General features: G+C 35.2%; 1 protein-coding gene across 11 annotated transcripts in view; it reads left to right on the top strand.

The window, feature by feature from the left end:
• Nucleotides 1–9,232, top strand: part of LOC143665614 (DNA repair protein XRCC4-like) — a 283,083-nt gene that overhangs the window by 865 nt on the left and 272,986 nt on the right. For 9 of the 11 annotated variants that reach the window (XM_077139218.1, XM_077139215.1, XM_077139216.1 and 6 more), the window contains exon 2: nt 7,922–7,987. The exons of 1 other annotated variant lie outside the window; for it this stretch is intronic. The gene's annotated coding sequence lies outside the window, so the exon portion shown is untranslated. Of the gene's footprint in view, nt 1–6; nt 26–7,921; nt 7,988–9,232 lie in introns of those variants that run through there. One more of the 11 variants, XM_077139211.1, reaches the window with a different exon arrangement.

The following is a 9,232-nucleotide window of genomic DNA, read 5'->3' as shown; positions in this document are numbered from 1 at the left end:
TGAAGCTGCCAGCACAGATGACGAAGTGAGTTGTGTTTTTTTCTAAGACACTGAGTGACAGCTTTGAAGAGACGATGCTTGTAGTCAACACATGTTTAATGTTGATGGCATGGGGCTCTTTACAGGAAGAAAATACAGCTGCGACTTATGTTGGCAAAAAGAAGAAATTTATGCTAGAATTCCACATGTTAGATGGTGCTACTCCCAGTAGCTTTAAATTAAATTTTTGCTTGTGTGCCATTGGGAAACCCCAGGGTATTTTCAAGATATTGCAAAGATTTTTATATGGAAATTTGCTGTTAAGGTTGAGTCAATGATGATTACTAGCTTGTTAACATAATCTCTGACACTTGACACAAAAATTAGGTAAACTAATTTTTCACTGTTTTTCATTGTTTAATCCTAGACAGTGACCCAAAATTTCCAACTACCTTTGATGATATGCATTATAAATTCAAACTGTCCTCTAAATAGCAACAACCTTGTTGCAGGTTATAGTCCAGTCTATTATAACTGTACCTCACCTTTAGCACTACTCAAAAAAGAAAATAGTTCAATTCTATAAAGGCTTTAGAATTAATGATGGGGTTGCAAACAATACTCTAGGCTTGGGGTTAAGTTTAGTAATCAAAACCAAATATTACTTGGAGAACGTTGTAGCCTGAATATATGTTTTGTTTCCAGCTTTACAGACCCTATAAAAGTGACCAAAATGTTGACCTAAGAGTCTTTGTGTGTCTTTGTGTGGAAGGATGTATTAACTTACATGTCATTCAATTTGAACCGCTACATTAGAATTTTCTTGAATAAAGAAGGATCTTGCTCAATTAGAGCTGAAACGTGGCTAAGAAATAAGATGCAAACTTTTGTTGGAGAAAATTGTCAGTCTTGAAAGTACAAATGTTGACAGGCTGAGACATGTCAGTCTTTACTACAGAATTTAGAAGTTGCAAGTTCCTGTTTAAGAAATGTGGCCCTAGCACTGGACACATTATATCAGTAACTAAGGAGCATGTCCAAATGAACAGTTGCTTAAAAAGTTAAAGTTTAAAAATTTACTGATGCTTCTTTGGGAATTTGAAGATAGAAGTGACATGCTATATACTATACTAATGTAGTTGCATATGTAGTTCTAACTGAACTTTTTTTTTTAATGACAACATGGTTGCTATCTGTAAATTTGTAAATTAGTTGTGCTGTAGTACTTGTCTATAAGTTGAATAAGAACAAAAACTGGCCTTAATTTTGTGTTTAAAAATCAACCCTTCATTTTTAACATTGTTCTTAAGGAGAAATTGGTTCAAGTTATGATTCAGATTTTACTTTTGGGACTTAAAAGTTTGTGCATCTAGCAGTAGAGAAAATATACTAAGTATCATTAAATTGATATCTCTTCTAAACTCCAGTATCTTAGAGCATCTAGAAGTAAAAACCTAAAATTGTGAAATTGTAGCCTATGTCAAACTCTGAAATATGTTCTACAACTAATTGTGGTGCTGTGCTTTGAATTTGTTGCTTTCTTGTATATATGTTATTTTTCACAAAAACAAGAAAGAAAAAGGTCAATTGTGACGATAAAATATTTAAGTCTCTGGCCTCCTATATTCTGGAGCAACCAGAAGGAAAAATATGAGAGGATCGTGTGATAGCCTATGACAAACTCTGGGATCTGTCCTGTAACAACTTGTTAAAGAGTGCTTTGAAAACTATTGCTTTTTTCTTTCTCTGCTTTGTATATATGTTATACTATACAATAAAAAAGTTAAAAAAAAAATAAAAGAGAGAACATGGCCCTTTATGGGGTACATAATAGCTTCAAACCAGCACAGCGGGCATGAAAACAATATTCATCTCATAATCACCACCAGAGGTTTCAGGGGACCAGGTGCATTGTCAGTGAGCAGTCACATTTTGAAATAATTTTTTTTTTCTGAGTTGTAAGCCTCAACAGTGGGCTTCAAATGTTCAGTAAACCATGTTGTAAACAGATGTGCTGTTATCAAGGCTTCGTTTTTTTTCATTTGTAGAGCACAGGCAGAGTAGATTTAGCATAATTCTTAAGGGCCCTAGGATTTTTGGGAATGGTGAATGAGCATTGGCTTCAACTTAAAATCACCAGCTGCATTGCACCTAACAAGAGAGTTAGCCTATCTGAGTCTTTGAAGCTGACCATTGGCTTCTCTCTAGCTATGAAAGTCCTGGATGGCATCTTCTTTCAATAGAAGACCCTTTCGTTTACATTGATAATCTGTTGTTTAGCCACCTTCATCAATTATCTTAATGAGATATTTTGGATAATTTGCTGTAGGTTCTACATCATCACTTGCCACTGCATCTTGCACTTTTCTATTATGGAAATGATTTTCCTTAAACCTTATGAACCAATCACTGCTAGCATCATACTCTTCTTCTGTAGTTTCCTCACCTCTCTCAGCCTTTGTAGAATTGAAGACAGTTAGGACCTTGCTCTGGATTAGGCTTTGGTTTATGGAAATGTTGTGGCTGGTTTGTTATTCTCTCCAGAGCAATAAAGCTTTCTTTATATCAACAATAAAGCTGTTTTACTTTTTTATAATTTGTGTATTCACTGGAGTAACACTTTTAATCTCTTTCAAGAGGTTTTCATTTGCATTCACAAGTTGACTGTTTGGTACAAGAGGTTTAGCTTTTCTCTCTCGGCTTTTGATGTGTCTTCCTCCCTAAGCTTAATCATTTCTAGTTTTTGATTTAAAGTGAGAGGTGTGTGACTCTTCCTTTCTCTTAGAAATTTAGGGGCTGTTGTGAGGTTATGTATTGGCTTAATTTTAATGTTGTTTGTCTCAGGAAATGGGGAAGCCTGAGGAGAGGGCGAGAGAAGGGGGGATGGGAAAATGGCTGGTTGGTGGAACAGTCAGAGCACACACACCTTCATCATTTAAGTTTGCTGTCTTATATGGGCATAGTTTGTGGTGCCCCAGAACAATTACAATAGTAACACCAAATATTACAGATCACAGATCAATGCAACAGGTATAATCATACTGAAAAAAGTTTGAAATATTGCCAAAGTTATCAAAATGTAACACAGATTCACGAAGTGATCACCATGCTATTGGAAAAATGGTACTTATGGATTTGATCGACACATGGTTGCCACAAATCTTCAATTTGTAAAAAACATAATATCAGTGACCTACAATAAAATAAGATATGCCTCTCTATATATGATGTGGCATATGGAATGCATATTTTGGAATATTAATTTTCACAAGTTTTGGTTTTAAGAACAAATTATTGATGCATAGCCAATAAATGTTGCGTTGTTTCATGTATACCCCCCTCAGCTGTCACCCTTCCTGAATTATTTTGAAACAAATTCCAGATATCATGCCTTTTCATCTGTTATATCTTAGTATACATCTCTAAAAAGTAAGGGAACTTTTTAAAAACATGACCCTATTCAATTAGCATATATAAAAATATAACAGTAATTCCCTGATATTAAATATCTAATCTATCTTCAAACTTCTCAAATTAACGCATAAATTTTTGATAGTTGACTCATGGTTTAAGATCTATAAATTTCAGTTGTTTATATCTTTTAAGTATCATTTTCTCTATAAATTCCAAATACCCCCACATCCCTTTTTCATTGAAATCCTTTTTTGAAGAAACTGGGTGTTTGCCTTATGAAATTTCCCATAATCCAGATTTTTCTGATTGCATCCCCTTGGTGGCATTTAACTTGCTCCCCTTCCTATGTATCTCCTGTAATTGGTAGTTAGATCCAGAGGTTTGATCAATTTCGGGTTTGAGGTTTTTTTATCATGAATACATTATAGATAGTGGGGGATGTAGAAAATTCTTGTTTTTTTCCATGGGAACATATTTAAGCCAATGGGTTATGTGTTTTTTCCATTTATACTTTATAATATAAAGTTTGGGTTTAAATAGAATTTGTACCAAGAAAGAAAAAGAGGCCAAGATGTAGATAAAAGTGAGGGAAATATTTAAATATGTTGATATATTTACTGGATATGAATCTATATTTAATCTAGAAAAAAAAAGTGATATTGTTATGTGTTTTGGTTTGCTAAAGCTACCAGAATGCAGTATACCAGAAATGGATTGGCTTTCTCAAAGGGGATTTATTAAGTTACAAGTTACAATTCTAAGGTTTGGAAGTGTCCAAATGAAGGCACCAAGAAGAGGATACCTTCAGTGAAGAAGGGTTGATTGTCTCCGGGCTCCTCTTTTACCTGAAGACACATGGAGATGTCTGTTGGCCCTTCTCTCTGGCGTTGGTTTCAAAATGGCTCTCAGCTCATGTGGGTCCTTCTGACTTCTGCTGGCGCATTTTCTTTCTCTAATCATCTGTGGGTCCTTTCATAGCTTCTGTGGGGAAAACTCTGAATTTCATCTCTTAGCTTAGCATCTCCTGGGGCATTTTGTGTCTCCAGTTGTCTCCTGGTCCTCTCTTTGTTCTCTGGGGGCTATAAGTCAAAGAGAATGTGGTATCAACAGACTAAACCTTATAAAGGTCTTTTGAACCTTTTTAAAAATGATTAGAAATTATTAGAGCTCAGAATACTAAAAGGGCATCTTCAAACAATATTGATACATTTAGTTCCTTGGCCAATACTTGTTACCTTGATTCACTGTTAGTTTTAGTCTCTACTCAGTTTTTGGTCTTAACTTAAACCTCACTTCTTCGAGAAAGCCTTTTGTGTTTGTCTCAATGTGAATGTGTCGCATCTTAACGTACTGTTTTGTAGTATGTGCTTATTTGACTGTCTTTTCATGAGACTATAAATGCTCTGAGGTCAGAGGATATATATATATATATATATCTGTTTGATTCACAGGTCTATCCCTCACTACCTAACATAGTACCTGGCATCAGGTAGGATCTAAATGATCTAAATATTTGTTTGATTTAAGGGTAGATTCCTGCTCCCCTCTCCTTTTTTGTGTGTATAAGTATTCAATATTTGATCATTATGAAGATAAGGAAGTTCACTGTATGACTGACTTGTGTTATTTCAAAAGTCATTTTATTTGTGAGAGGCTGTTTGGACTCTTTAAGCCAGTGACATTTGAAAGCATTAGATATGTTAGGTAAATATCCTCTCTACCAAGGTCTTGGGGATAAAGGGGTTGGTTCCAAATCCAGTAGAAGTTACAGACGTATGATCTTTGTTGTTGTCCTAAAGCTGTTTTGTTTGTCACATCCAGTGTACTTTTTAAAAACATAAGCCAACATTTAAAATTTAGGTATGTTTTGCCTAAATACATGGTTTTGTAGGTTTCTTAAGTAATCAGAATGGCTGATGACCAAGGGCCAGTAATCTGTTGGTGGCATGTAGCAGCTGCCACCTTTGTGTGGTCAACAGCTGTTTCCAATTCACAACAGCCCCTACTCCTTGTGCAATGAAAGCATGTGGTCTTAACCCCACGCGGATGGCCTCTAGAGGGCTTTTCACTTGGATCCTTGCTAAAGAGACCGGGTCTTGATTTAAATGTTATCAGTACAAAGTTTCAGTTCAGTTTGAGATCGCATTACCCAGGGACTCAGAAATGACAAGTTTAAGTTACACCTTGGTCTTTCAGAGTTCCTTCTACCAGAGTTGTCCAGAATATACTCAAGGATGTGGTTGAAAATGACTTAAACTGAGAATCTCAAACATGGGAAATAAGTATGTACTTAACTCATCCAATTAAGAATGTTAAGTCCCATATACCATTTATAACTCTTTCACTTTGAACTGTATGGAATTTGTCATTTTTGTAGGTTAGAAATTGTTAAGTATTGGCCATTTCATATGTTTCAATATTTCAATGTGAGTACTTTTGAATGGCTGAATTAGGTAGTAGCAACAATTGAGGATATATTATAGGGTTGATTTTTTTTTTCTGGCTTTAACTCTCATTTATCTTGTACTCCAGTCTTATCATTTACCCTCTTGTTTGTCAAAAGAAAACCAGCAAATAAATGGGTACAGTTGTAACCAAATGGTGGATTTGTGAATGGGGGGAAAACTACAGTGCAAGTCTTGTTCCTTTCCCATACAAGACCTTGTAGTTATATTTCAATTCTGAGCAGTACACTTTTCAAGAAGGAAGACTGTGTATAAGCTTAACTGATGGTGTTTCATAGGAACACCCTAACTCTCCTGAAAATAAAATATGAGAGGAATAAAAACATTTAAGGCTTAAGAAATCATAAATACGAAGTTTTTTTTTTTTTACATGGGCAGGCACCGGGAATCAAACCTGGGTCCTCTGGTATTGCAGGCAAGCATTCCTGCCTGCTGAGCCACCATGGCCCGCCCAAATACGAAGTTCTTATTAAAAAAAGACTGTTGCTCTGCTAATGCGATGTCTTAGGTACTGTCTTACCTGTTCTCCTCTTCAGTTCTGTGTCATCCTCACTTTAGAAACTCTGCTGTTAGAGCTAAAGTGTTCTTGGAAAAGTGTAGAAAGTTTTTGAAATGGTAAGTATATGCTCATCCTTTTCATCGAAGTTATTTGTGATTGAGAGTAGCTGTTTGATGACTATGAAGGAAGTCATACTCCTGGAACTCTGATTCCAGTTTTAAGGGTATTTTGGATCCTATGTAGGGAAGTTATTCAGGCATTAGAGCATTTTATTGCTGTTTGATACCTACTTCATAGGGTAAAAGAAAATAAAGGGGAAGAAATAAAATTTAAATGGATCTCTTAAAATTATGATTATTCATGGTTATATAAAAGATAAATAGAAGAAATGAGTAGTAATATGATATTTGAAATGGCAGCCTCCAGCTTTCCACATTCATAACAGATAATTGAGAATGTACTATACCCACAACAGAGATGCCTTATTTTATGGACTAAGTTCTCATCCTTTATTCATGAAGTGTCATATTGTTAACTTACTGTCTTTCTTGTGCATCGTTGGTCTATTATAGTTTTTTGGTTTTTTTTTTCAATTTTTTTTTTTTTTTTTTTTTTTTACATGGGCAGGCACCAGGAAACGAACCCGGGTCCTCGGGCTTGGCAGGCAAGCATTCTTACCTGCTGAGCCACTGTGGCCCGCCCTATTATAGTTTTTAAGCAAGATTGTGTCAGCACTCTTAGCTGTATTTTACTTAATTTAGCACTGCCTCGGTCTGCCTGGGACAGAAGAGGTTTCCTAGGACATGGGAATTTTAATGTGAAAATTGGGAAAATCTCAGCGAAATTTGGACAGGTAGTCAACTTACTTGCACTTTCGCAATTATTATGTTGGACATGTTTGAACCTTGATGACATCACGTTGACTGAAATAAGCAACATAAAAAAAGGACAAATACTGTGTGACCTCACTGATTTGGAACAGTTAGACTAAGCAAACTCATAGAGTCAGGAGCTGGAGTATAGTTTACCAGAGAGATGGATGGGGTTAGGGCATGGGAAGTTATGGCTTAAAATGTACAGAGTTCCTATTTGGAATGATAGAAATCTTTTGTTAATGGATGGTGATGATGGTAGCACCACATTTTGAATACAACTAACAGCACTGAAATACATATCTGAATATGATTAAAAGGGGAAAGTTAGATTGTATATATTATATCTAAATTAAAAAAAATCAATACAACTACACTATTTAGTGAACCCTAAGTTAAACCATAGATTTTATTTAATAGTACAATTGTAAAAATGTGCTACCATGAAACAAATATTTCACACCAATTTAAGATATTGGTGGAGGAATGGTGAATGGGAGTTCTGTATTTTCTATGTGATTGTTCTGTAAACCTACAACTTCTTTAATAAAGAAAAAAATATTTTCAAAAATAATTAGGTTGGAGATAATCTTGACATGATAAGGAAGGTATTTAATATTCCACTGTGTTCTTTACCTTTAAGGTTTAGAAAATTCTAACTTGAAAACATGTTTTTGTTTTTTATTTTTCAGGAAAGTACTAGTCCTGTAGAAGATTACCTTGGTACTTTTGAATTTAATTACTTTGGGAATATAAAGGTAAAATGATCTTCTTTCAAATAACTCCTTACTTATCCCTTGGTCAGGTAGATAATACCACCCTGCAAGTTGACATGCTATTAATAATGAACATGTTTGGAATAAATTACTAAGTTTATAAAAACCTCAGTGTGGAAGTGTTGATAAAAAAAGATGAATATGAATAGTCAATGCTTTTTCTTGCTTTCAACAAATAGTTCTCTTCTTTGAACAATTCCTTAATTGTTGAGTGATGTTTGTCTTACCAGAAGAAAAACAGCCCAGTGGTTTGTTGCTTAAACCTTTCTAGCCTTTTTATCTAGCAATTATCTATGTTCCTATCCTTGAATATTTTTATGTGACGGGACTTTTAAGAAATGTATCATCCCACTTTCAGTGTGCCATTTATATTTTCTTTCTTTTCCTCCTTTTTGTTTTAAAAAATAAGGTCAAAGGAAATAATGTGAACAGGAATCTGATTATAGACTGTTAATAGCGTGTGCTGTATGCTAATCGTTATTCTGAACTCACTTTATGTATCAGCCTACTTTTCTCAACAAGGACACACTTAATTGCTACATTAAAAACATACATTTAGACCCTTCTCGTCTTAAGTACAACTCCTTGGCATAACTGCAGTCTTTTGAACACCTGCAGTACAAGCAGCTTGAAAAGAAGCTTAAACTTACTATAAAGGAAAGTAAGAGAAGCTCAAGTTTAAAATGGTGTTACAATGATACAGTGTTGGAACTCACTTGCTGTGATCTGAGTTGGCTTCTGCAGTGTGCCTTATCAGCATCCAAAAGGGCATACAAAATTCTTTGTAAACTAATTTGAAAAGTGTCTTGTTTATTCAGAAGCAACTGTGAATGGTATTTGTTCAGAGCGTAGATCACATCAATTGCATACCAGCCAACAACTTATTTCTCTTCTAAGAGAGAAGCCAAGTATCAAAGACACAAAGTACTAAAGATAAGCTTCTCAATTCTCAACTGTTCTGAGCTCTCAATAAAGCTACTGATGTACGAATTTGGGGTGGAATTCAACTGTTTCCACCTGCAGGCTTGCTTAGATCCTTGGCTGTGGATGGGAGAGGTGCTGATACTAGTGTGACCTTTAGTGCCGTTAGAAAACAAAACACAGGCCTTTTTAGAGCCCTAATCTGTCATTCTCTCTGAAGAGGGTCTCATGACCCCCAGACTCCCCATCCCTGTCTTCAAGTAGTCTTGGGGCAAAAAAATATGGCTGACTTTTCTTTATAGGACT

This window comes from Tamandua tetradactyla, chromosome 21, assembly GCF_023851605.1.
Source record: "Tamandua tetradactyla isolate mTamTet1 chromosome 21, mTamTet1.pri, whole genome shotgun sequence".
Taxonomy (NCBI): Eukaryota; Metazoa; Chordata; class Mammalia; order Pilosa; family Myrmecophagidae; genus Tamandua; species Tamandua tetradactyla.
Note: the sequence above shows the minus strand (reverse complement) of the source record. Positions and strands in the feature narration are given on the sequence as shown.